Raw genomic sequence first — 25,560 nt, forward strand, 5'->3', positions numbered from 1 at the left:
ATGGAGAAACCAAATGGTAATTTTAATGATGCAGCAAAAAGTTAATGATGAAACATAGTTCCTCAGGCTCCATTTCATCATAGCCTGTATCTTTAAAACCATGGGCTTCAGGGGGCAGAGATTGTAGCATCTATCTGTTCAGGCTTTTATTTGACATGGTTGGTTAGGCTATTGAATCCTTACTCCCTGCCTTTAGCTTAGCTGTGTACTATATGTTCTCCACAATACCTCAAGCTGAAAATTGATCTCTGGTCAATACTGTGTGATGATTCGAGCCACTCCCGTAATCAGCACCGCTCGTTGAATGAAATTCGTCGTGGGAGGCCTGATTATTGTTTCCACCAAGACTAACCCTACTGAAAGGGCTATCAGACTGTCTGAATCAGGACACTTTGGACAACTGCCATCAGGAGTTATCTGTGCTTCCAGAAAGGGCTAAATTGAGCAGAGATGAAGAGCTGGTGTTTATTGATTTCCTTTTCTAAAAAAAAAAACAACAACAAAAAAAAACCACCACTTTTTTCTTTCACTCCTCCTGACTAGGTAGAGCAGAGGCAGCTTTAGCTACATGTTCTAGGTGTTGAGATAGCATTGCTGCAGTGATTATGTATCTTTTTTGACCCCATGTCAAATTGTCTACAGCACACACTGGAAGATTCCAGGGATGCTTTTTAAGGAAAGACCTTTTGTCAAAAATGCGTGTAAAAGAGCCTCGTGGTCCTCTTGGGTATATGCTGTGGACCAAGTAGAACAAAAAATTGCCACAGATGAGGCTGAGCACTTAGCAGTTTGTCTATCAGCCTCAATACAGAAGTTCTTGATCTACTGGAACAGGAAAGAGGAACTGCAGCCTTCAAGTAAGTGCCTGGTTAAACGTATTCGCCATGCCAATGATTTCCTTTAGGTTCTTTCGTGGTGTACCTTTGTCTTACATGATGAAGCTTTCTGGTACTGTGTCAGCAAAAGGGATGTACTATACCAGCACAACGAGTTTCGTAGCAGCTAATAATATTTAAACATTTGGTACTTGCTTAGAGAATGCTGTGTATTTCTCCTATGTTGTGTTCAAGAATACAGAAGGTGAGTTGGATTTTTTTCTCCCCTTCATAGTTAGAAAATGTCAGTAGTGCTGGTGTGACCTGTATTGGGAAACCCCATTTCATTCTACAGGAGCACATGCCACTGATCTTTATTAAAAATGTATTCAAAATAGCAATAATGAATGAAGTGCAAATACCATGGCTGCATTTACTTCACAGAGTGTTTTTAAAGCTAGTGTGGATTAGGGCATGCCAAGCTTTAATCATGGAAAACCAAAGGGTGAAACTACACCGCTGTGCACTGTTCTCTGTCTACTCAAAGAGCTTTATGCAGTAACAGTGCGTGGTCCAGGCTTGCTAATAGCACAGTTTGTCTTCCCAGTGACAACTCCTCTGCCTCTGACTCGAGGACCTGGACTGAAATCTTAATCTCACTGCAAAGCTCTCATTGACGTGTATGGACTTTGCTTCAGCTCCATTTGATGGAGCGCAGTGGAAGCTTTAAAAGCATTCGGGCCAAAGTGTCTCCACCAGGGGCATTGTGCCTGTTTGTCACCAGATAACCCTGTGTCTTTTAATAGAGTTAAAGCTTCGTGGGCAGGCTCTGCCCTTGTTTAATGCCATGGCATTGTTCCCATTGGCTTCAAAAGGAGGAGGCACTTAGACTGGGACTCTCAAAGGCCCTTAGGACCCTAAGTCCCATTCATTTCCTGATTTCAGTGGGACTTAGAGTTCTAAATCCCTTTGTGAATCCAAGCCATAATGCTCTACTGTCTAGGCATAAGTATTAACAAGAGTTCTCTTTTTATCCTCTTAGCATGGTAAGCCTGGAAAGTGGAGCTGTGTGTTATCTTCCCTGTGCTCCTGAAATGGGCTGAGAATATATGTAGCTGTTTAAATAAGGAAGTTATCTTCTTATTTGAGTCTGGATTATCATCTCCTCCAGAACTATAAAAACAAACAAGTCTGGATGACCAAGCTCCTTTTTGAGCTGAAACTCTTCAGGATGGGTGCTAGGGTGGAGAATGGGTAACGTGAGTGAAGGGGGAAAAGTACATCATTGCTTAAGCCCTTTCTGTCTTTCTCCCAAGCAGCTTGGTTCCTTGGGATGTGCATGAAAATTGTCTATGTGACACACCCTTTCCATAGTAGTAGCCATGAAGAAGAGCCCTGTGCCACCGAAATCCACAAGCACTTGATACACAGAGTCTGTGGGGAAGCTAGGTACTCATTAGTGGGGCCAAAGAAAGCAAACCTTCATTAAGAAACCTTTGTAAGGGCCTCTTACATCCACTCTTTCAATGCCAAATGAGTTTTTTGCATCTGCTTGCTCGTTTCCAAATCTATCGATAATGGGCTTGGTGTTCAGCTGATGCAAATTAGCTTAGTGCCACCGAAATCAGGTCACTGCCGATGTTGATTTAAGTTGTCTGAGGAGCTGATACAGGCTCTCTGGTTCCTCTGGTGTTAAACAGCTTTCCCTCCGTAGCCCTCTTCTTCCATTCAAGAGCAGCGTGAGTCTAGAAATGATTTTTGAGTAAAAGAAAAAGCTGTATGATATGTCAAAAGTAAATAATGTATAGGCTTACAGAGGATCTAATGATTAGTTGTTGGCATATATTCTTGATAGATTAGGAATCCTTATCCCATTAATGGGTCAACTCTTAGCCTCTGTGATAAATAGCTGGGATTGACAGAAGGAAAATGATGAGGTATATTCTCTTAGCTATGATGATCCTAAGAAACAAGGAAAAATCCTTTCACCAAAGTGTATATAACACCCAGTTGATCTACAGTTACTGTGGGAAACTGCTACAGAGATGCCACTCAAATCCTACCATTTACAGTAAAGCGTGTTTGCAGCAGGTAAGGCTTTAACTTTACTGATTTTTGGGTCAGTTTTCAAATCCCTGAAATATCAGGACTCACCATCCTCCACTGTTCCAGAGGGGAAGGGGATATTAACAGTTGTGCCAAGTTAATGGGACTAGAGAACATAACATGCTCTTGCATTTAGGGGCCAGGGGTAACAATGCTGCTGGGCTTCATTTTGCTCCTCCCCTAGTGAGCCATCCTGCTGAGCCAGGATGAGCTTTTCCAGGGAGCACTGCAATGTTGAGTTTCTTTCACCTTCTGTTGTGGATCACTGTGGTTTTAGTGGCTTGTGCCACTGTTTTCTCTGCAAATGGAGCCCTTCCTACCTTTATGTAATTTTGCTACAAATGAGCGAGTCCCAAGTGTGGCACTGAGTTTTGTAACTGGAGAGATCTTGATTAGTTGTCAGAAGATTTTGCATCCCTCAAGGGACATGTATTCCTCCACACTTGGTGTCTGTTTCACTACGTCTTGCATCAGTTGGGTCTGAAGATCCTGAGAGAGGCTCAGAGCACAGCTCTCAAAGAGTCAGTTTTTCACAGGGTGTTCCAAAGGATTTCCCTCCTGCATTCCCAACTCATGGTAGCATTCCAGGAGGATGCACGAAATACCTAAGCACAGAGTTTACTAGTGCTGGCCCAGACATCAGAGTGGTGGGGGCTGGCTTTGCAGTGGACTCCAGACTGCAATTCAGGTGACCTGATGCGCACCATTGATTTTTCATCTGACCTTCCAAAAGGGGCATAACCTCCTCCTGCCCTGGTTGGCCATCTGCACCACAGGGACAGCGCCACTGCCTCTTTCATGGTCTTTGTCCTCAGATATACTGAATATATATTGTTCAGGGCAGAAGGGGTTTTACTTTACGTGTGTGCAGTACTTAGCGGGCTGCAGCTTAGGACTCTACTGGGATTTTTGGGTACTCTGGAAGTAGTAAAATAATGAATGATAGCTCGCGTGCTGCTTTCCTCCCACTTTATCACTATTGCCATCCTGACCCTTTCCTGCCTATACAGTTCCTATATTGGCTTTGAAATGGTCTCCTGTGACTGTCAGTCTGTGCAACGATTGATGGATAATGTGTAACTTACTCCACCAATGGGCATTTTGCATTTTTACTTCATTACTGTCTGCGGGTGCCTGGATTTGGGAACAGTCCCAGTCTGCAAACTCATTATTTGCTGAAGCTGTGTTAAAAATTTAATGGAGTAGCAAAAAACCTAATCTGGCATACCCTTGAGAAGTTCCAGGTATTATTCTACTATCAAGAGCCATTGTTGAAGCTTCCACAAACTTAGTTTCATTCTGGCTTGAGCAGATACACTGGAACAAAATGTCAAAATGTTTGCTTGAAAGTCTGCAATTAGACTTGCTGGGGAATGGTTATAGAACATATTAGACTGAGTGGCTCTTAAACAATCTTCTTAAAAGCAAATTCATCTGGTTCTTTGCTTTCTCTAAAATTGCCGGTTCCCATGACCAACAGGGCTCCAGTGACTCTCAAGAATGTATCATTTGTAAAAGTGATTGGATATTAATAAACAGAGTTTCATCATCTGGTATAACTAAAGTACACACGTTGTGGGAAGTTGGCAATAAAAGGGATGTGCATGTTTCCAGTGGCCAGAGGTGCTGCTGTGCATTGAGGAGGTAGCACATTGCCCTTTCTTGTCACTTTGGCAACCTCCTCAGCTCTTCTCTTCATGACTTTGGTGGTGAGGCAAGAGCAGGGAATGGCTGGGTATTGCCTGGGGCATCGGGGACCTTCCACTCAGGACAGGAGGAAGGGTCATGGTCCCTTTCAAGAGAAAGGCAAAAATTGTATCCTTATCTTTGTGGCTTCCCTGGGTGACAGCTTATCTGATAACGAGGGACTCAGAGATATCCATTTAATCCCAGGGTCTAAAGAATGAAGCTTTTCTTTTCTGAATTAGCATAAAAGGAAAAAAAAAATGAAATGCCTTCTGCATGTCATATTTGACTTTCACTGGCAGCTTCTGCTTCTCCAACTGTTGGTTGCTAAAACGTGTGTTTGTTGTGGGTGGAAAGCAGGGTAGTAAACACATGAACCTCTCCAAACATCAAGAAAATTGGTGTCTCCCCCCACTCCTTATTTTGAATCACAAATTTTGCTTTAACTCCTTGCAAATCATTTGAAAATCCATGTTGTGTGCCTGTGAAGGATAAGTGTAACCATAAGATCCTGTGAGCTTAAGCTTAAAATCTTCGTGTTTCATACTTCAAGTGGTACTTTGCCACATACCTTTGTTTAATTTTATTTTTAAAGTAGATATTTCTATTCTGCCTTCTCCTGGAATTAACAATGTCTTTGTCATTAATGATCAAGGTAATTCCAATAAGAAAAAAATCACCTGAATTTTTAAAATGGTTCCAATTCATGCTTTCTTTCTTCTTTTCACCCTGCCCCATGGAAACGATTATAAATGTTTGAGAAAATGTGTGGTTATGCAGGTCAAATTATCCTTCAACAATGATTTTAATGTTTTGAATCTTACTCTAATACCCATGTGTCAGAATTTTGGAGGCTCAAATTTACTGATTCTAATGTCACTTCATTTTCTGGCTGTAGGAAGCAAGTGTAGCCTTCAAAGGGCAGGAGCAGAGAGGGTTCTGTAAGCACAGGACAAATCAGCCAGGATGCTGTGTGCCCGTGCAGGGTGTGTGCTGTGGCAGGCAAAGGCACTGGACATAGCTCCACACCAAAAAACAGCGTTCTTGGTGCATCCTTGCTGGTACTCCTCCCTTTGGCTGTCCTGTTATTCCTGGAACATGAAGAACCTGTGTGTTGCCATGCTGTATGTTCCATGCTGTGCCACTCTCAGCAGCTCCTCTGCTCCCTCGCATTCCTGAGTGCTGGCTGAAGCACTTCCTTGTGGCAGTGCATCCCACCACTGCATCGAGGAGGCTTCTAGCAAGGTGCTGATCATTTCATGGTGTCCCTTCTTGCCCAAGGACATGAGGTAACCAGACCCCTTCCAGATCTGTTAGAAATCCTGTAGAAAAAGGGTGCAATTTCTGCCTTGGTGGAAAATTGCCTGGGATCTCCTGCTGTAGCAGATGAACATCACTGTCCTGATCTCAGTGCTTACTGGAACTTCTTTTTATTAAGATCTGAATGCAAAAACCAACTTAGATGGTTATAAGATGTTACTGTGCAGTTTATTTCTCCTAACCTACTAAAGTGTATCCTTGCCCAAGGCAATACAACATGCTGTCGGATTGTTGGAGTGGAGTTGTAACAAACATGAAAAAGAAAGGAAAAAAAAAACCCTCTTCATTTTGTTCTGGCCTTAAATGTAGCAAGATGGCAAAGAAATTCAGTGTAAACCTTTAGGCAGTCTGTGCCTTTATTGCAGCCCTTGAAAATAATCCAGTAAACAAGCAAACAAGCGTAATTTGGAGTGAATGGTGAAATGCTGTGTTTCTCTTTAGTCAGCTCTCTGCAGCCTTCAAAGATAGGTTAAGTGTCTGGCAAGAAGGATCTGTGTGTAGTCAAAGGGCCATGCTTTATCCTTAAAGTGACCTGATTGCCTAATTATTATTTTTTCCCCAACCAGCTGCAGTTGCGAATACCACCTAAATATGGACTGGAAGGGTTGGTATCTGTTTTACATTGCTGGCTGTGTGTTTCCCCTCTGTGCTTCAAAGATTTGCTGTTTGTGGCTTTGTGTTTTCCTCCTGCAAGCAAAGAAAAACCCCCAAACAAAATAGTTTTATCAGGGATATGAGAACCTGAGCATCAAATTGCAGACTTGGCAGTAGAATATTTAAAATATTTTCTGATTGAATTTTTTAGAATGGTACCTGTCAAGTCAAGAGTGCATCTTTTTAGAAAGCTTTACGTTTCCTAGTCCTAAGATCACGGTGTGTCTGTTGTTCTGAATATACATGCATACACACACACATATATATATATATATGCATCTAAATGTGTGTGTGTATATATGTGTATTCAGTAGGAAATTTAAGTAAATCGGGTAAGTAATCATGTCTCCTCTTCCCTGGAATCATTTCCCTCTCAGCAAGGCTAACCTGCTCGGTAGCAGAGGGTAAATCCTTTCGGAAACACTTCCTGAGAGCCAAGTGCTCAAGTACTTGAAGAAAGCCTGAAATCATTGTGCTGTGGGGACCTCAACCGTGTCCCCTAGTAATTCCACACTGCTTGTAACTTCACATCCTGTACCCTGTCCCACTGGTGTAAGAAGGGAAAACGGATATAAAGTTAGCCCCTTCAGAGTATTTTGTATTCCCTTGGCTGTTGGCCTTATATTTAAGACCTGCAAAGTGTTGAAATGCTGAAGATGCAGTTAATGTGATTTTGACTCCTTTGTGCTGTTTGTTTCAGATGTATTGCTGTGCTCCAGAAGCAGTGATAAGTTTATTTTCTCCTGACTATAGCAAAATATCTGTCTGTCTATCTATCTGTGTATTTGCTTGGGTGACTGCAGATGGGGAAGTCAAGGTTGGAGAACTCTACCTACTGGCTTCAGCTTTGGGGTCAGACTTACGCTCATAGAGAGTGTGTGCTGTGCTCTGTTTATTTGAAGCACAAGCTCCCCAATTTCAGTTGTGGGTTTATGTGCACTAAACTTTTGCAGTGGCAATCCTCAGTTCTCACTTCAGCTTTCTTTTATCTTTCTGGAAGTTCAGCTCTTACTTCAGCTTCTCAGATTTACTCCTATTGGATGCAGGGTGCCCAAAAGAGAAAAAGATGTTGCTGGTGACTGGGATGGAATGAAGGCTTTGAGCACCTTCTTCCTCAAGACAACTCAGGTCTTCACAGAGAGCTCTTGGCAATATGTGCATTGAGTAGAAAGCAGCAATGCAGGCTGCCATTCACGAGGAAGGAGAAAAGGCATCTGAGAAATAGCCAGCATCATTCGTACGGGAGCATCCAGTTTAGGAAGGCCAGAGTCATGGATCAGTTCCCTTTACAGGGACTGCAGCAGAGAAATTGGTAGGTTTCCACTTCAGTAGTCCTGTGCAGGGCCAGGAGTTGGACTTTGATGATCCTTGTGGGTCCCTTCCTACTCAGGATATTCCAAGATGCTGTGATTCTTTGAAGTGCTGCTGAGTGTCCTGTGCCTCCCAGCACTTGCCTGCTCTCATCTTGCTGGGTGCTGCCAGCTCTGCCTGCTGGGCTCTGAGTGGCTCCCAGCCCTGCCATATTCTGCTGAATATGCTTTTTCCTTGCACAGCTGCGTTCATTTTCCTGCAGTGGAGTCCCTTGTGAGGCTCCCTGCCTCAGGAATTCGTTCATCAGCCTGCAGGATTCAAAAATAGCATCCAACCTTCTGCAGGGACTCCCTGGCTGGAGTAAACAGAGCAGCCCTGTGCCATGACTCCGCACACTTCAGTGGCCAAGCATCTTCTCTGGGCACTTTGCTCTTATTTACCTGTGAAAAAAAAGTAACTGGCACTTGAGGTTCTTGATTTCTCCAAAACCTTAAGCTGTCTTTGGCTGACTTCCATCCACAGCAGAGGAAGGAAGGGAAGCCTGGCTGAGCAGTGCCTGCTGACCTTGCCATGGTGACTCTCTTGGGGAGGGAAGGCATCTTTGCTTCCAGATGCAAACTGGCTCCACACAGCTTGCTGGGGCTCTGTTGCTGCCTCCCAGTCGAGTTGAGAAGTTATGTGAGTCCAATTTCCCTGCAGAGGAGTGCAGTGCTCCTTCTTCCCTGTGCCAGTTCTTCCTCCCTGGGAAATGAAATGGCTAAAAGGCATAAAAACTTCATGTGGACTCTGGAAGCAAGCCTGTGTTTTGGGGTCCCATTGCTTTCTCTCTTTTATGCCTTACTGGTATTTATGGAGATTTTTTTAGTTGTGAAGGAATTGGAAAGTCTGCTGACTTCTCTCTCTTAAGTATGTGTTCCTGGTGTTGTCTCATTTCCAGGCTAAGGCATAATGTAGTTATAAAAGCCTCCCCCTTGGGCTTACCAAGCAGTGTAGCATATTTTTGGCCTTAAGCAAGGGGAACAGATGATAAGCTGAAGCTAGTTATCCTTGTGTTGGAAGTGCCAGAGTGGGGCCAGCAATCCCTGCTGCTGTGGGTATGAACCTTCTGCAGACACCTCACCTTCCATTATTCCGTGCCCTGTGCCAGCTGCTTCTTTTCAAGGCACTGCAACATCCTAGGAAGTTACTCTGCAGGGGAAATTATCAATCTAGAGTCCTGCCTCCACATGTCCTTGTGAAGCAAAATGTTAAATGTCCATTTCTTGTAGTGGTGAGAGATGGCATTTTTCTTCTCACTGCTTATGTGTGCATAGTTTCTGGGTTTTCTTTAGTTTTGATAGCAGGAAAAGTGCTGACTGATAGATACAGATCCCCATCCTAGACTTGGCTTTCATGTGAGGATCTTTGCTCTTGACTGCAGAGGGTCCTGAGCAACATTACTAGGTGTGAATGCATAGGTATGGTGCAGGTCAGGAGAGGAAATAGGAGAAAAAGGGGCATTCCCGTGTAATATCTGCAAATCAATTCTGTTTTCCCTTTTGGGGGTTCAGCCAAATTGCCTGCCTTCAGCTGCTGTTCCCAACAAAATATAAAGGTGAAACCACTGTGCTGGCCATAAGGAACATAGCTGTGGGAGGAGCACTAGGTGCACCCAGCAGCATTGTCCCTTGTGCCTCACAATTGCCTGTTGGTACCTCTGGAGTTCCTGGAAAGCTGTCTGTGCTGCTACTCCTTGCTGAGGGTTGTATTTGCAGGAAGCATGCAACATCCTACCATGACAACTCTAATGAACGCAGGGCATTACTTGGGAGGTTTCCTGCCTGCTGTCAAAAATGCCAAACCTCTTGGTTGCCCTCAAAGACCTGGAAGCCTTGAAGCAATTTAAGACTTCCCTGCTGTTGAAGGAAATTCTGTGTAACAAATATCCCAAAGACAACTTCAGAGCAATATGGCTCTGGTTGCATTACAAGACTATCAAATGGTTTCTCTAAGTCTTTGATTAATTTTGCCCCTTTTCTGGAAATGGGGGCCTGTGCCTCGCCTGCTTTCCATCCAGTTCAAGTCCCATGGGAAATACCAGCAGCTTTGGTGCTTTCAGAAAAGCAGGAGTGTCCTTGGCTTGTCACAGTTCAAGGGAATACAGTTGTCTTTTCTATGATAACAAGTGCTTGATTTGTCATCCAGCCTCCTCTCTTAACACCCTGGATTGGGACCCCACTTGGACATAGGTTTATATGCTACAATATAGGAAAGATAAATATTTAGCAGATGTCAGAAACTGTGTTTCCCATGTTGCAGTGATGCTAAATTCTCTGCCTTTCCTTTTAATGTAGCTTCTGTTTTACTCATTCCTGATGATGTGGGATGTACCAGCTCTTTTCTGGGCCATATCCCTTGCTGTATTCCTCTTGGTGTAGTCAGCAATGTGCAAGACAATTATGATTATGTACCCTCCAAAGAGCTGTGATTAAAAGGGAAAGGTAACTTGTAAGCATAAGTCCTCTGTTATTTAGGAGAAAAAAAAAGGGGAGCTGCTAAAATGCTCCAGAAGATCTTTTCTGTAAAATGTTTTATTATTTGGCTTTATCCCCCCCTTTTCTTTGCTATTTAGGTGAATATAATAGTATTTTATGAGCTGTGTTAACTAAATCTTAGATGAGATGTGACACCAAGTAGGGTCTGCTATGAAACAGAGATGAACAGCATCAGGATTTTATTTCATAGTGTCCAGAGCTGCTGCTGATGTGAAGCACTTGCAGCTTGCCAGTGCTTGGGTGGTGGGTGACTGTGGCCCACCAGGGTGCAGGACCCAAGTTAGGCTGAAGGATGTAGATACTCAGGAATTAGAGGGCTGCAGACCTGCTGAGCAGGACCACAAATCATGCATTAACTTGCATTTGCACAGTGCTCTGAAGATGATAAATGCTGCCTAAATGTTCACTTGGGCTTCAGCATGGACTAAATCCAATAAAAAAATGGTTTGGGTATTATTTTGAAAACATTGCAACTGGACAAAGAGTTTTCATAGTGGTTTTATGGTTTTGTTTATTTAAATATTTATGAAAAGTGTGGGGAAAAGATTTCATTGAGAAAGAGATCTTGCAGTATTCAATTGAGATGTCTTCTTATGTAGTTCTGTGGTGTAACTGCAGCACCCAATCCTGCAGATTGCTTTGCTTCTGTGGCTAGGGTAAAATGCATGTGATGACACTGAGGAGCACAATCACAGTCAGATACTGCTCTCCCCTGACCCTTCAAATTTTGCAACAGGCGATACCACTAATTTCCCTCTTTCTGGAGCCGGGCACAGACTGACCAGCAATGAATGCACTCACTGTGGCTGGAGCACTGAGCTGAAATCCTTTGGCTGGTGTTGCACAGAAATCCAGAGTAGCTGAGCCATAAAGCCCTTCCAGCCTGGAAATGGGAGAAGCTGGGCCAGGATTCTGGGGAACCCTGCCCAAAGCTAGACTTTAAAACACAGCCTTGCGAATCTTAGACATGCTAAAATGCCAGTGGCTTCTGTGAATGTTCAAAGCTGTCTTGGGAGTCTTGTCCCCTTTTTATCCAGGTGACTGAAGGCTTTAGGATCAGTTTGTGGAACCTCAGCCTGTATTTCTGGGATGATCAGGGCCTGACATGCAAGGACCTATAAAGTCTTAGCAAATGATAAAAATGTATGAGGAGGTTTGTTGGGATTTTTTTCCCCACTCCCAGTAAGCCTTGCTGGTAAGACAGTCCCTCTCAGTTTAATGTCTTTGTGCTCTTCATCCTCCTGCTGTGCTGTGCAGAATCTCAGCCTTTAACATTTTTCACCTTGTTGGATTCACTGTGTCTATTAGTACAGCAGATGAGTCATCTGGCATATTTAAGTGCAAACCTTGGGAGAAGATAGCTCTAAAATTGCCTTTTCTACTGGAAGCTGATAAGATCATTACATATGCAAAAAAGGATACGTATATCAGGCAAAGCCAATATATGACTTGGTAGCAAAGACCAGTCGGAAATACAAAATATATGTAACGATGAATTTAAACACCATACTAAATCACAGCTGTGCTGTTTTATTAGACATTCCTTCCTCAACTATGAAAGCTTTAGCTATCATATAAATCTGTCTCTTAATAGTTAGCAGTTACAGTTCTTTATAATTTATTTATCGGATACTGCTCAGCAAAAATGCACCTTCCTGTCAGCTTCTTTTATATACTACATTTTGTTCAATGCTGCAAGCCCAGATTTTTTGCTGTGTTCTCTCTGCTGGTGCCATGTGGATGACTGAAGTACAGTCCTGAAGTTGTGAAGATGGGTCTTACAAAGAACTCCTTGGTGCTGGAGGCACTAGGCAAGGGTTTGAGATGGGCTTCTGCAAGCAGCTTCTCACATTTATCCTGAGGGACCATCCACTGCTCAGGGTTTGCTTGGCACTGTGGGTGCTGGGACCTCTCAGAGCATTTCAGAATGAACATGAAAAATGTACATCAGCCATCAGGGGTTGCTGGTATCCCAGTTCAGACCAGATGCTATCATTTTTATCATCCTAATGTGATGTGCTTTAGTGGAGTCACTTGTTCCAGATGTAGGAATAGGTGTGAATGTGTCCGATAAGCTAATAAACTAGCAAATGAATTTGAGGATGTTGAACGTGAGTTGTGATGCTGGTCAGGGGTGTGTACAGACTGCCTTTCAGGGTGGTTCTCCCCTCAGCTTTCACAGTTCCCCCCAGCAGTCTGGTGTGAAGCAGCCACTGACATCTGGGACCTGCCATGGCTTTGTCCATCCTTCTTTCCTTTTAGCTCATTAGTGTCTCACCAGCACTTCCAGTCAATCAAGAGAGTGGTTCTCAATCCTAACTCTACCAAATGTTTTTTAATTTTTCTGTTCAGGGTTTTTACTGATAAATCTAATACTAGATGAAAGCATGCTGCCTCTAAATATTCTGCTAACTGACTAGCACTTTTTATGGTTCCTCATACTGTTTAAACAATTCTAGTCTCCTGCTGTCATTCACTTATGCTTTTTCAACCAATATTCTTGCTCTGGTGAAATGCTTTGGATACTGTGTCTCTGTTTATACTTGTCCATATCAATGAAGAAGCACCAGCAGGAATGGGGTTTCTCTGTGAGGTGCAGCAGAGAGCAGATTCAGAAGATGCATTTCTCTGTGGCATTCAGCTGCTGAGGCTGTTTAACCAAATGACCTCTAATGGTTTATGCCGAAAGAAGGGAAACTTGAAGCATTTCTTTGTTCTGATTACTAGAGGTCTGCCTTCTTCATTTTGGGTCAAACCATTAGTAAGATCTTCTCTTCCATGTTAAGGAAATCCTGAGCAGTGCTGCTCATCATATTAAGAGTTGATTATTCCTTTCATATATCTAAACACAAACCAACTGTGAATAAAACTGTGCTCTCCTTTGAGACCTCCATGTGCAGAATACACTTAAAGGATCATCCAAGAGAAGTGCACTTTTTCTTAATGTCTTTATTTTTTTTAATTTGAAAAAGGATTAATAATTTATGTGGCTTGTGGAAAACATATCAGCCAAAACCAACATACCTAGAAGGTAGCTAAGTTTTTACTATTGGCTTCAACTGAGTGCAGTTTTCTAGAAGTAGAAAGTATTTATAATGTGAAATTGGAATGGGTAAAAAGCCCCACCCTGTTAATTGCTGCTTTTGTTATCAGGTATCATCACACAGAAGTTTTGATTTACTCGAAACCGGTGTCTCTGCCAGTTCCTGCAATAGGTTTTTTTTCACAGTCGTCCCATTCAGTGTGTCTCTGTAATTTAAATAAGTAATTTAGCTCCTTAAAAAAGCATATGATTACCTGGAATACTTTCCTGCATTTTTAATTTGCTTTTGCTCGTGTCAGACTACTGATGACATTGCAAAATGAAATGAATATTTGATTGCAGAGTTTATAGCAAATGCAGGTCTAATTGCTTAAGCCAGTCATGTTTGTATATCTGATGCCATCAAACTTCTTTTGGAAAAATACAGCAAGACCCCCAGTCTGGCAAGGACCCTTAACCACATCCTTAATTTTCATCCATACAAGTTTTATGGAAGCTGCTAGGACTTCTCAGTTGTTTGAAGCTCAGAAAAGGGGGCTGGCTTGTTTTCCTCATGCAGGAGTAATGCTGATGTTTACACCCTGTATTAGGGATGTTGTAGCAGCATGAGCTTGTGGGTCCTGGTATCTCAACAGCATATGTAGAGTTAAGCACATACTTAAACTGTGCAGTTGGTTCCTTTGGTCAGTAAATGCACCCTTCAGCTGAATGAGAAATGGCACTCTGTGCATCCATCTTGTCTGAGACTCAAGGAGAGGCCAGGAAAAGTGGCGCTTTGGCTGTTTGGTCAGGCATGGCACGCACAAGTGGCTGCTTGGCAGCAGTAGGACTCTTCTGTCATGGATATTTAAGCAGGTTATTAAAAAACTTATTCTTGTCCTTTCTGTGAAAAATTGTGGTGAGCAGTTGAGAGATTATTTGTTTATGCTGGCTAACTGCAAACAAAACTTTATTGTTTACCTTTAAAAAAATTAGGATGGAACCAAGAAAGAAAATTTAGAAAGTAAAAAAAGATGAATAAATTAAGCAGTTGAAAAGCAGTGAGCTTCTCAAACATACAGAGAAAATGTGTGTTCATGAGAGCTGGTTCTGTGCTACCTCTGGAAAACTAACAACAATTAAAATACATTCATCTATTCCAAAGGGAAACCCAAAATTGGTTTGATTATTAGTTACCCCTTCTGTATCACAACTTGAGACATTTGTTCTGAATTGCAGAAGTTTTTGTGGAAATGGAGGATTACCCAAATTGCTTGCCTGGAGTTGAGCAGGCAGTGGCACAGCACCTGGGTTGGTTGAGAGCCCTGTATGGTAGGATGATGCTTCACCTGCGTGACATGGGGTGACATATGTGAAAGCCAGGCTTGAGTGTCTAAACCTTCATTAAAGCTGTTGCAGGGTGATGCAGGAGGATAACTCCTGAGGATTTTAATGGGATTGCAGGTGTGTGGCACATATTGTTGGAGGCACACCATTCAAGGTATGAGCACCCCATGCCAAGAAAGTTTCCTGTACACCTACAGCAGCTCTTACTCCCCTTTGGCTTGGGATGTGTCTGACACTCGATCCTGGAGCTGCCAGGAGCCAGGGTCTGTCTGTTTGTCATCTGTTCCACTTTCTGGTGCAAAGAAGAAAACACTTCTCATGTGAAATCCATTTTGAAACACAAGGAAGTATGGCATATTAGAAATAGTCCCAGCTGAAATGGATTAGCAGGCAGAGTTCAAGTGAGGAGGTCACATTTGTAAACTGAATGCAATTTATCTTGTGGCACTGCAGTTTATCACATGGTTGCAGGAATAAAGAAATGCCACACACATGCACATATTCGCACCTAATAATTTAAGAAAACTGGTGAAGGTCTTAAAAGACATTAAAAGGCTTCTGATGACATCATGCTATCTGAGGTAATAAAACAAAGATGGTTGAAGTCAGTTCCAAAGCAACTGTAGCCAGAGATGTCTTTATATGCCAGTCTTTATATATCTTTCATGTCTCAGCAAAAAGGTGATCGAGTCCTAATATTGCATAATAAGTGTGTGGTTAAGATTTTTCCTCTCATGGATTTCTTCATGCTACTTTTCTTTTATTTATATTTACAGAGATTCTTTAATGTCCGAATTAGCTGCATTTACACGTCTTTAAAACTTGTGGGATGGTTTGCCCTGTAGAAAATCACAAGAAAGCTTTTTCGGGGTGTGACTGTGTAGTTTTCTTGGAGCCTCTCTTTTTGGGAAAATTTTATTTTCTGCTTTAGAAGTAGCAGGAGCCTTTCTTTCCTTCTTTTTTAAAACCTTTATCATGAGCTAGAAGGTTTCTCATTGAATGTAGCAGACTGTTGGATAGTTGATTTCATGAGAGTGTCTGCATAGAGACCCTGTGCTTTTCTGGTGGCTTCAGGTTCTGGTGGTGCAGAATTTCCAAGGCTCGTTCGTTGTCAATCCTGCAAAGCTGGCGATCTTCCCCGTTTTGTTCACATGTGGTGTTTTCCCTGACAGGATGCAAAGCTCATAGAATGAGCTTGTAGAAGGTGCTCTTGAAAATCTGGTCATATTGGGACTTTTGCACCTGACTGTGTTGTCTTGAGACAGTGCAGCCTGTTAATATATTTTAGTCTTGGTTATGAGTGTCATCTGAGCTTGTGCCTGTGTGCTCATGGTGCTCTGACATGGGAAGGTATTCTTCTGTCCTTCAAAAGAAGTTCACTAATGTCACCAAAACAAAAAAGGTGGTGGGCTTCCTTTTGGGGGGGGGGACTGTGACTGCTAAGCCACTTGGAATTAACAAAGGTCAGAATAATTCTGCATTTTAGTCACATTTGGTGCTAAGTTTAATGATAAGGACATTTTTTTCAATGACACTAGAGGTGCTGTAAATTCCAGGGAAAGACGTTGGTGTCACATTAATAATAATTATTTAGAAGTATGACAAACTCATCTTGAGCAGCCTCTATTAGACACAATTTCGAAATGAAATTTAAAGTAGAAGGTAATTTCCAGATGCAATTAAAAACTTGTCAGAGTGGAGAAGCAGCCACTTTCTGTCTCATTTTGATAGTAAGCACTGTAATGAAGTGGCTCAGCCTGGCATTTTCCTGCCTGCAGCTTGATCATGGACAATCCTAGTGCAGTATCTGATGCAGCTGCATTTCTGATGCATTAAGCTCTAAATGTTCTCAGAGGCAAAATACCCCAGACTTGTTTTCTATGATAATTTTCTTTTAAGAATGTTTTTTCAAACAAGCCCCTGAAGCATCAGTACCCCTTATTCCAATTACAATCATTTCAAGATGTGATCCCTTGCAGAATACTATGGAGTTGGTATGTTTGCAGCTTTTCCATAGCCTCACATGCCAGTTGCTGGAGGGATAGTAACTGGAGCGTGCAGCCCTCCTTCCAGCATGCCTTTCTAGGCTGCATATTTCTGAACTCCTTTTTTGCTTTTGCCTGCTTATCTTTTATATTACTGAGGAATTTGATGTGTGCAGAAAAAGCTTCATCCACAGCCTTGGGGCTTCTTTGGTTTTAGACCAAACTCATCGTGTTTTGCTGTTTATGCATCCCCATTCACCACTTGCAGTTACTCCAATTTACTTCTAGCCGAGACAGCCCCTATAATTCGGCCATGAATGGGCTTTTAAATTTTGACCATCTAGCCCCAAGGATGAATTTCTTTGTTCTCCTGGTTTTGCCAGTCTGGTTTTGCCACCTGCATATCTTAGGCCCTCATTTCAAGTTAATAATCTTGGGTGAATGGCATTAATGCAAGAATATGATGGGCCTAAAATATCCATTGCATGCTAGTGTCCATGTTTTTATCTTGACAGTTCTCACAAGCAGGACATTTAATAGCCAATCTATGAGTTTTTTGTCTTGATTTCTCATCAGGCTGGCTTTTTCAAAGGACCTGGTGGTGGCTAAGAAGAGAGCTTATTTTAAATTGGAAATTTAATTGATGTCCCTCAAACCCTCAGCACCACTGACCATGCTTAGATAATATTTTAGTTGACATAAAGTATGTGACCTGCAGTGAAATCTCTATAGGACCATCCCTTTCTGGTGCATTTCCATGGTTTAGGTGCCCTTGGGCTGCAAATTGTGGCAGACTTCATGAGTGCCTTCCCAGTGTCAGCTGGGGTTGACAGCAATACAAAAATCAATTTAGCATGGAAAAAAAGGAAACCAATATGTCCTAAGTTTAGATGCTGGTGTCTGGTGAGATTTTTGATTTGTGTGTGTTTTTTTGGTAAAGATTGGAAGAGTTATAAGTTTGTGCAGTGCTAGGCATTTTATGGCATATTTAAATGTCTATAACATAATTCGCTTTACCATCAGCAGGCATAAATGTCAGCCTATTGACACATTATAAAGACACAAATGGAATGTAGCCTGGCAGACTGGTGCTGGTTTTGAGGTTTAATAGTACATCTGTATCATTTATCCCAGCGGGAAATAACACAGGATGTTGCCTTGTAATTTTTTACTACTGTATAATAAAATGTAACCACAATAAATGGTGTCTAAGCAAGTAATGCAGCAGATTCTGGATTTTGTCCAGTGTGCCTTTACCACTTAGGTTAGTTTTGCCCCCCACAAGTTTAGGCAAGATGTGATTTTGACTGGATGAAAAGGAATGTGGATCTCTTTAGTGTGTTACATACATATCTATAGAGACCTTTCTATGCATTCCACCTCTTAATTGGCTGGGGTTAGCAGTGTGCCGGTTCATTCCTCTTTAAATCACTGCCATCCTAAGTTGAACTGTCCTTGAAAGGGTCTGTTCTGCATTTCTGCACTTCAGGAATGTCTTTGCAGGTTGATTGCTTTCCCAAATGTCCTCTCTGTGATACGGTGTTATGTGCAAGTAGGCTTTTGATAAAAACTCCAGTGGCGACATTTCATGGAACTGTTATCGGACTCATGCAAATGGAGAGCAGGGATTTTGTGTGTTTGTGTTGGTTGAATTTAACTCATGGTACATTCCCTGCTCAGTGCTAATGGGGCGTCTCGCACACCTTTCAGCATCCTGGAAGGTGCTGTGTCCTGCCTGGTGCTGGTCCTTTCCTACCTTCCGTGTCTGGGCTGCTGCACTGCTGCAGGCTGTGTTTTGTTTTTTTTTTAATTAAAGCCGTGAGAAGTCTGAGAAAGGAGTTAGCACCCAGCTAGGCACTTCTGCAGGGGCCTGATAATGCAGAAGGGCTCTCTGGTTGCTTTGTAACATCTGTCCCGCAATGTTCCAAGTGAAGAAAAATATGAAAACATTATTCTGTGCGTATGAGAGGGCTGCACATTTGTAAAAAGACAATTAACATAGAAATGAGGGAAGCTTTTGATTCATCAAGTAGATTCAACAGACTGTGTCATTTCCTTGATTTTCATTTTAATTAGGATTAATCAGTTTTATCTCCTAAGGTCTTTGCAGAGAATTTACACGAAACAGAAGATTTTGGTCAGCGGTGTGCCAGTGTAATAGCCCCTACTTGAAGAAATCCAGCTGTGGCACGTATAACCAGGATTAGATTTGGCAGGGCTCCAGGCTCCCCTCTCCTCTCTCATTAAATGCCTTGCTGTTGCAGGGAGCTATCTGGATCTTGCAATACCAAGTCCTGAGTTTCACATAGCTGCCCGGTTGCTTGTTTCAAAAACCACTTGGAACCAGTATATTTCTTGGAAAAAATATCTCTGGGATACCATCTTGAAATAATGGCTACTCTCAGCTTCAAAGACAGGCTCAAAAATTCTCACTTAACCCCAGCACCCATTGGTCTTGACAGCTGGGAGCTAGAGCCAGCTGAGACAAAATGAAGCTGACCTTTCTCTCCTCAAACTCAATATATTTAACAGAAGCATTTGGGTTTGGATGGAGCTTCAGATACATTAGAATTGGAGAGTGAGGGAAAGGAGCCAGGTAGTTCTATAGGATGGAGAGCAGCAAGTCAATGGCCTCGAAGGGGAAGCAGCAAGGTTTGTGTGTGTTCTGCATCCTGCAGAAGAAGCAGGACTACAACACGCCCTGGGTAGTGTTGCTGTCTTGATGTTGGGCTGTGTTCTCTTTCTTCTTCTTCTTTTTTTTTCATATTTTTAGAAGTATGTTATCCCACAAAGAAAAAAAAAAGAATCTTTGAAAATGGTAACAAAACCAAATGAAATATTTCTGGTTTAGTTATTAGATGTTTTTCTGAGTGGATGAATTTCATAATGGAAATCAGAATAATTTGCAAACATGAGGAACAGTTTATTATGATTATTTTTCAGTACCTGAAATAGATATCTTGCTATGAAAACTTCCATATTATGTGAAAGTGAAAATTTAGCTTCCAGTTTGTTTCTTTAGTGGAGAAGACATAATTGTTCCAAAATACATGACATGTAAATGTTTTCCTATTAATTGTAGGAGAACAATATTTCATCCATGTGGGTCCTACAACAGTAAAAACCAAGTGTAGGCTTTAAACATCTTGTACACGCGACAGATTTTAAAGCTGTTAAGTGTATGAACAAGAAGAAAATGGAGACAGAAGGCAAAAAACGCTGAAGGGAAAATCCTACTGAAAGCTCACAAAGCATTTTCAAGCTTACAGAAATGACCTGCTCTGTTCCTGTTACACAGAAGTGTTAAAATGAGAGCAGGCGACCCCTTTCCCCCAAATCATTCATCTGTTATGTCTGCAATGTATTTAGACTGAATCCTTTCCCAGATGCTGCGGATCTGTCGGTTCCAGGGGAAATAAATGGGATTTTACCATTTGCTTTGAGGAAAAGAGGACTGGACTTTCTCCTGCTGTCTTTGGCAGGAAGGAGCAAGGAGCTTTCCTGTCTGCTCTCTTTAAATATTGCGTCTTTTTAAGCTTTTTTTTGCCAGATAGCCTAATTTGTGTTACTGCAGTATACCATGTTGGAAAATTACAGAGGTTAATGTACAGCACTATGATACACAACCATAATCGTAGACTCTAATGTTTTTTAAATGGTAAACCAAAGGCATTTGTAATACCAGTTGTAGTGAATTGCCTGCACTTCTTGCCAGAGATTAGTTTAGCATTGCTTTTAATATTTTATACGCTGAAGTTGTTTGCAAAGACTAAAAGCTTCACTCACTTTGCACACTTGTGCTTTGTTCTGTCCCTGTACAAAGCACAACAGAACCACTCTCTTGCTGATTAATTGTATGTCAAGAAGTTCTATCAAATTACAGTTATACTGCATTGGAAAGATTTTTCTGGTAATCAGTGAAGATTACATCAGATTTATGGTGTCATAACTGAGCCAGGTAGTTAGAAATCTAACCTTTTGTAATATCACACGTTGCATATTAATGTTCTAAATATCTAAACCACACATGAATGACGTAGGACATTTTTACTTTAAATGTTACTGTAGAGATTTGATGGTATATAATCCCATTAAAACAGAAGAGTGCAAGATGAAATGATCCATTTGCAATTATAATTATGCATATTGAGATTGACCATTCTTTAAAAAAATTGGAAGTGCAAGGTTGAGAAGGGTGCTTGAGCAATCACTCTTTGTTGAGAGCATTGATGGAAGAATAAAAAATTTGAGGGGGATTGATTTGTCAGTAATCTGCATGAAAAAGTATCGGAAGCATTTCTTTGGAACGTGAAGGGGAGGTAACCCTTTCACTGTCGTGGTTAGCTTTGCTTGGGGAGCCACCACAAAACGACATGATCAAAACCAGAACAGCAAGTAACAGTGAACTACTTCACCTGCTCTTGACATTTGATAAATAAAGAGTATTAGTTGATCAGCTTAGTGTTGGAGAGTCAGCATGGCCTCATGAGTACTCCAGAGGAGGTGGGTTTTGTTCTAGCACTGTCAGGGGCCTGCTTTTTGACCTTGAGCAAAAATTTTTTGTCTCCTTGCCTTTCTTTCTTGATTGCCTTGTCTTTGTGGAGGATGAGCTCTTCAGGAGAGAGATTTCTTTGCACTGTATTCTGTGAACAATGAAGTCTGAGCCTCGCCAAAGCCTCTACAGGCATGTCTAAAAGAAATTATAATTGTTAGCTTTAATCACTTTCATCAAAAGAGCTTGGTAATGGAGGGTGTCAGTGTGGAGGATTTGGAGAAATCTGTAGGGTGCCTGTTAATTAAGTCACCGTGGGTGAAAGTTGCTGATTGGGTTTCCTTGGGCTGATGCAGAGATGCTGATGCCCGGGAGCAAGGCAGTGCTGCTCCATGCGGGTTTTCATCCCCAAAAGCATGACGCTGACCCTGGGTGCTCATTCCTCTGCTTCTGTAGAGCCAGAAATGAGGTGCTTGGTACATTTTAGCAAACAAGGCTTTTTCAGAAGCCTCCTACTGATTGCCTAAAACATCATGTTCTTTTTTGTGGGTTCCTCTGTTGGGAGCTTTTACAACAGAAATTGGGCTGCTTGGCTTTTTGCAGTGAAGACAGATCCTTGAGAGTAAGCCATCCCATCTTGATGGATTCTCCTCCTAGCTTTTGTTGTTGCCAAAATAAAATGTTTATCATTGCTTTCCTTATTAGCAGCTTCTGGTTTGGGATGGAGGTGCAGCAGCATGCCAGTTTGCAGATTAATTACCCTTCTTGTGGCACCTGGTGATGCAGAGCAATGTGCCCTTGTCCTCTTTGGGTGGATGCATTATTCACCATAGCAGAGGGTTTAGAAATATTTAGCCACATCAACAACAGCATCAAGTTAGTAAAAGTGGGCTATGTTGCAGTATCTCATTATTCATTTAGCAGTAAACTTGGCAGGTAGAGATCCAGGGTAATAGGGGATGAAGCAAGGGAGAGAGGTGATTTCCCCTCTCCTTAGCAGCCTGAGAGAGACCACTTTCCAAATTGTCCAGGCAGAGTGTGATCAGGGGAGAACTGGGGAAGAAGCAGCAAATGCTTTCTGAGAAGCACTGTAGGTTTGAGGGCAGGCAGGTTAGTCAAGTGATGTGGAGAGCAGTAAAAGAGGATCAAAACAAGGTTTCCTTGCATAAAGGGCAGGAGCTCCATTGCTCTGGGTATTAGTAGGAGTCAGAGGTAAAGCAATGCCTCTTTCTTTAGTGTGTTTATTCTCTGGTTTAGGGCTAATGCCAAATCCCTGTAGCTCCTGCAGTGCACCACTGCCAGTGAGCATCAGCTCTCTAACAAGTATTTTGCAAGATCTTTGCTCTTGCAGGAATCCCTGTATGGTTCCCTCCCTATTTTAATATGAACAAGAATTCCCCAGTCTGCATTTGAAATCTGCATAGAAATATGCATGTGGCAGAGGCCAGCTCAAGGTTACACATTTGGCATTTGGGAAGGGAAGGCAAGAAAAATTTGCCAGTCAGTACACTCACATTATGATAAAATAAAGGTGAGCTGGGAGAAGAGCATGTGCTGAATGCTAAAATGACACAGAAGAGCCATAAACCACAGTATGTTGTGCTATCTCTAGTCCTTTATGCTTCAAGCAGAAGTGAAATGTGGGGTATCATAAATGAAACAAAGATCTTGTTTTAATTTTATTTTAAAAGCCATTGCAAGGCAGTGGGGTAACAAACATTAACTTCTTCAAACCAGGCAAATTTGTCTGCTCTGTACTGCTGGCATCAAATGAGAATTATTCTCCAAAAGCCTCTTGGAACCAGGTAAAGGTTTTGCTATAAAGCACAAGTAGAGTAGTCTAAACAAATTGCCTTTTTTCTGGAAATGAAGTATATGGATGTCCTTATGAGGTGCTGCCTGGTCTGCTCTACACTACTGAAACTGTATATATTTGGTCAAAATCCAAGGCTGAAAATGGGTATAGTCTGTACAACTAGAGACTTTTTCATTTGTACGTTGAGGAATAATAACTGGCCTTACCCCGAGTTTGCCTGTAAATTTCTTAGATGATCCAAAGCCTGTTTATTGCTTACAGAGGCAATTTTACTGACAGTCAAGCTGGAATAGGTCTCTCTTTCTTCCAGACCATCCCTACTTGCCTATTATAGAGAAATCACTCAAAAAGCAGCATGCATGCTGGATTCTCAAGCCTTGTTTTAAGTTTTAATTTACTTGTCTGACTTCCAAGGTTACTGAATGCAAGCAATTGCTCCTTCAGTACATAAATAAGATGAATTATGCGTTAGGGACCAATGCCTCGGCCTCGTTCTTCTCATGCTCTCAGGGGAGGATCTGCTGAGGAGTGCTTAGATCTGTGGTGCAACTTTCTTTTTCTGTCATTGAAAATTAAAGCAAGACCGTTCTGGATTAGCTCAGATGTGAAACTGGAGCCTCAGGACCATTTGTTTTGGTCTGAAATTTTTGAAGGTGTAGGGTGGTCCAGGGTGTGGAACCATGGCAGCAGAGTGAAAGCTCTGCTGGGTTGGGAAAGGCTTGGGGACTCACTGCTGTGACTGGAACAATTGGCCCCAATTTAACACTGGATCCTTTTTTAATCAGCCTTTAAAGGTTTTTTTTAGTTTCAATACACTTTCAAATAACCTGACCTGCGTTCTCCCCTACAGGTTGCAGAAAATGAGCTGGGTTTGTAGTTGATGTTGGAAGCAAAATTCAGGCAGGACTCATTGCTGTTTCCCTTGCATGGGTTTTTAATTATATTTTCTAATTGTTTCACTGGTTTGGGATAAGGTCCTGGGGTCCTGTGCCATCCAGCTTGACTCTGACAAGACTGATTCTCACTGAAGTTTCATTTGTAGCAATCCCAACTGTGAGGAGCAATTTTTCATGTGTAATTAATCCTAATAAAACCAACACTTGCAGGAGGCTGACCTGGATCCATCAATTTCATTGTTTTTTCAATTAATGTTATATTTAGCATCTAACACTGTAATTAGAAGAAAATACTGAAGATGTAAAGGGACAGAGAAATTTTAAGTTGTAGCTGCTAAGGAAAAGGAATTACTGTCCTTGCAATCATAATGTATTTTAACTTCTTTTGAAACTACATGGTTTTTATTCTGGTGCAGTGACCTCTAAAAACCTCTGATAAATTGTCTAGTTTAACAGTAGTTTCTCCAGATCACATTGGAGCCTGTTGTGGGAAGAGATAGTCACGTACCTGCATGTGTGTTTGATATCTACTTGAATCTCTAAGTTTTTTTAATTATTGGCAATGGTATTGCCCACTGATTTTTTTCTCTAACCATTGTTTTGTATATGTTACTACTGTTTTCCGATGCAGAGATCTACTTCATAGACATTAAAAATTCTTACTTTTCAAAAATCAGTTGTTTGTTGCTCTGGTAAATGCATAGCAGAAAGTTCATGAGTGCCTGATATGTCCTCAGAGGCCAGTATAAGTGTTTTTTAATTGTTTTCTTTTTCTCTTTGTTTCCAGAAATGTTGAATTCAGTACTCTGCAAAAAATAACGTGTGGATTTCTCGAACCTGAAGAACAAGAAAAGGTAGTTATTGGACCATACAGTTGAGCCTCATTTGTTTGCTGTGCTAAAATATTTAGACCTGATCACGTTGCATGAGCCTCCAGCACTGTGTCTGCATATGGGTTTTGTGTATTTTCAGTTATGCAGGCACAGTTGTTTCATGAGAATATTCCTTTACGTAAAGGGAACAGGGGAACAAAAGCAGCAGAGCATGAAAATGCTGAAGCAAATGGTAGGGAAGAGCTTACTGTGAATATTTTCAGTACATACAGAAGTGAAAAGGGTAAAAGGGGGGAGAAGATATTGAGGCTTATATGTGCCAATGGGAAAAGGGCTGCAGACTTGGCTGTGTTTGCAGGACTGCCTGATGGAGCCTTGCAGCCTGCTGGGCAAGTGTCAGAGGAGGCTCCGTGATGATGATAGTTACAGCAGCCTCCTCAGGTTTCAGTGACCGAGTAGCTTGTGGGGTGGTGCACCCTGCTCCAGAGGCTGTGAGCTCCTCTGCTGCCTGCAAGCCTGCCTCTTGCAATCGAGCTTCTCGATCCTCCTGGGTCGTGACATTTTGTTGGTGCAACGCAGCTCGGCAGGGCTGTGGCTCAGTTGCTGGTGTTAAACAAAATGCTGTTCATCAAACTTTCATGAGACACTTTGCCAGGGGCTGCATCTTGAAAGAGTAGGCTCCAAAAAGCAGTGAGCAGAGCTGAGTTGCTCCGTGCTGCTGCCATCTCCTGTATTTTCTTCTA

At 42.0% G+C, this 25,560-nt stretch overlaps 1 protein-coding gene across 14 annotated transcripts in view; it reads left to right on the forward strand.

Moving 5' to 3' along the window:
* The window catches only part of ADGRL3 (adhesion G protein-coupled receptor L3), a 490,192-nt gene that overhangs the window by 62,773 nt on the left and 401,859 nt on the right, over positions 1–25,560 (forward strand). For all 14 annotated transcript variants that reach the window (XM_039710508.1, XM_039710495.1, XM_039710502.1 and 11 more), the window contains exon 2: positions 24,772–24,838. The gene's annotated coding sequence lies outside the window, so the exon portion shown is untranslated. The remainder of the gene's footprint in view (positions 1–24,771; positions 24,839–25,560) is intronic.

The sequence above is a fragment of the Passer montanus genome, unplaced genomic scaffold, assembly GCF_014805655.1.
Source record: "Passer montanus isolate IOZ18808 unplaced genomic scaffold, ASM1480565v1 scaffold23, whole genome shotgun sequence".
NCBI classification, from domain to species: Eukaryota; Metazoa; Chordata; class Aves; order Passeriformes; family Passeridae; genus Passer; species Passer montanus.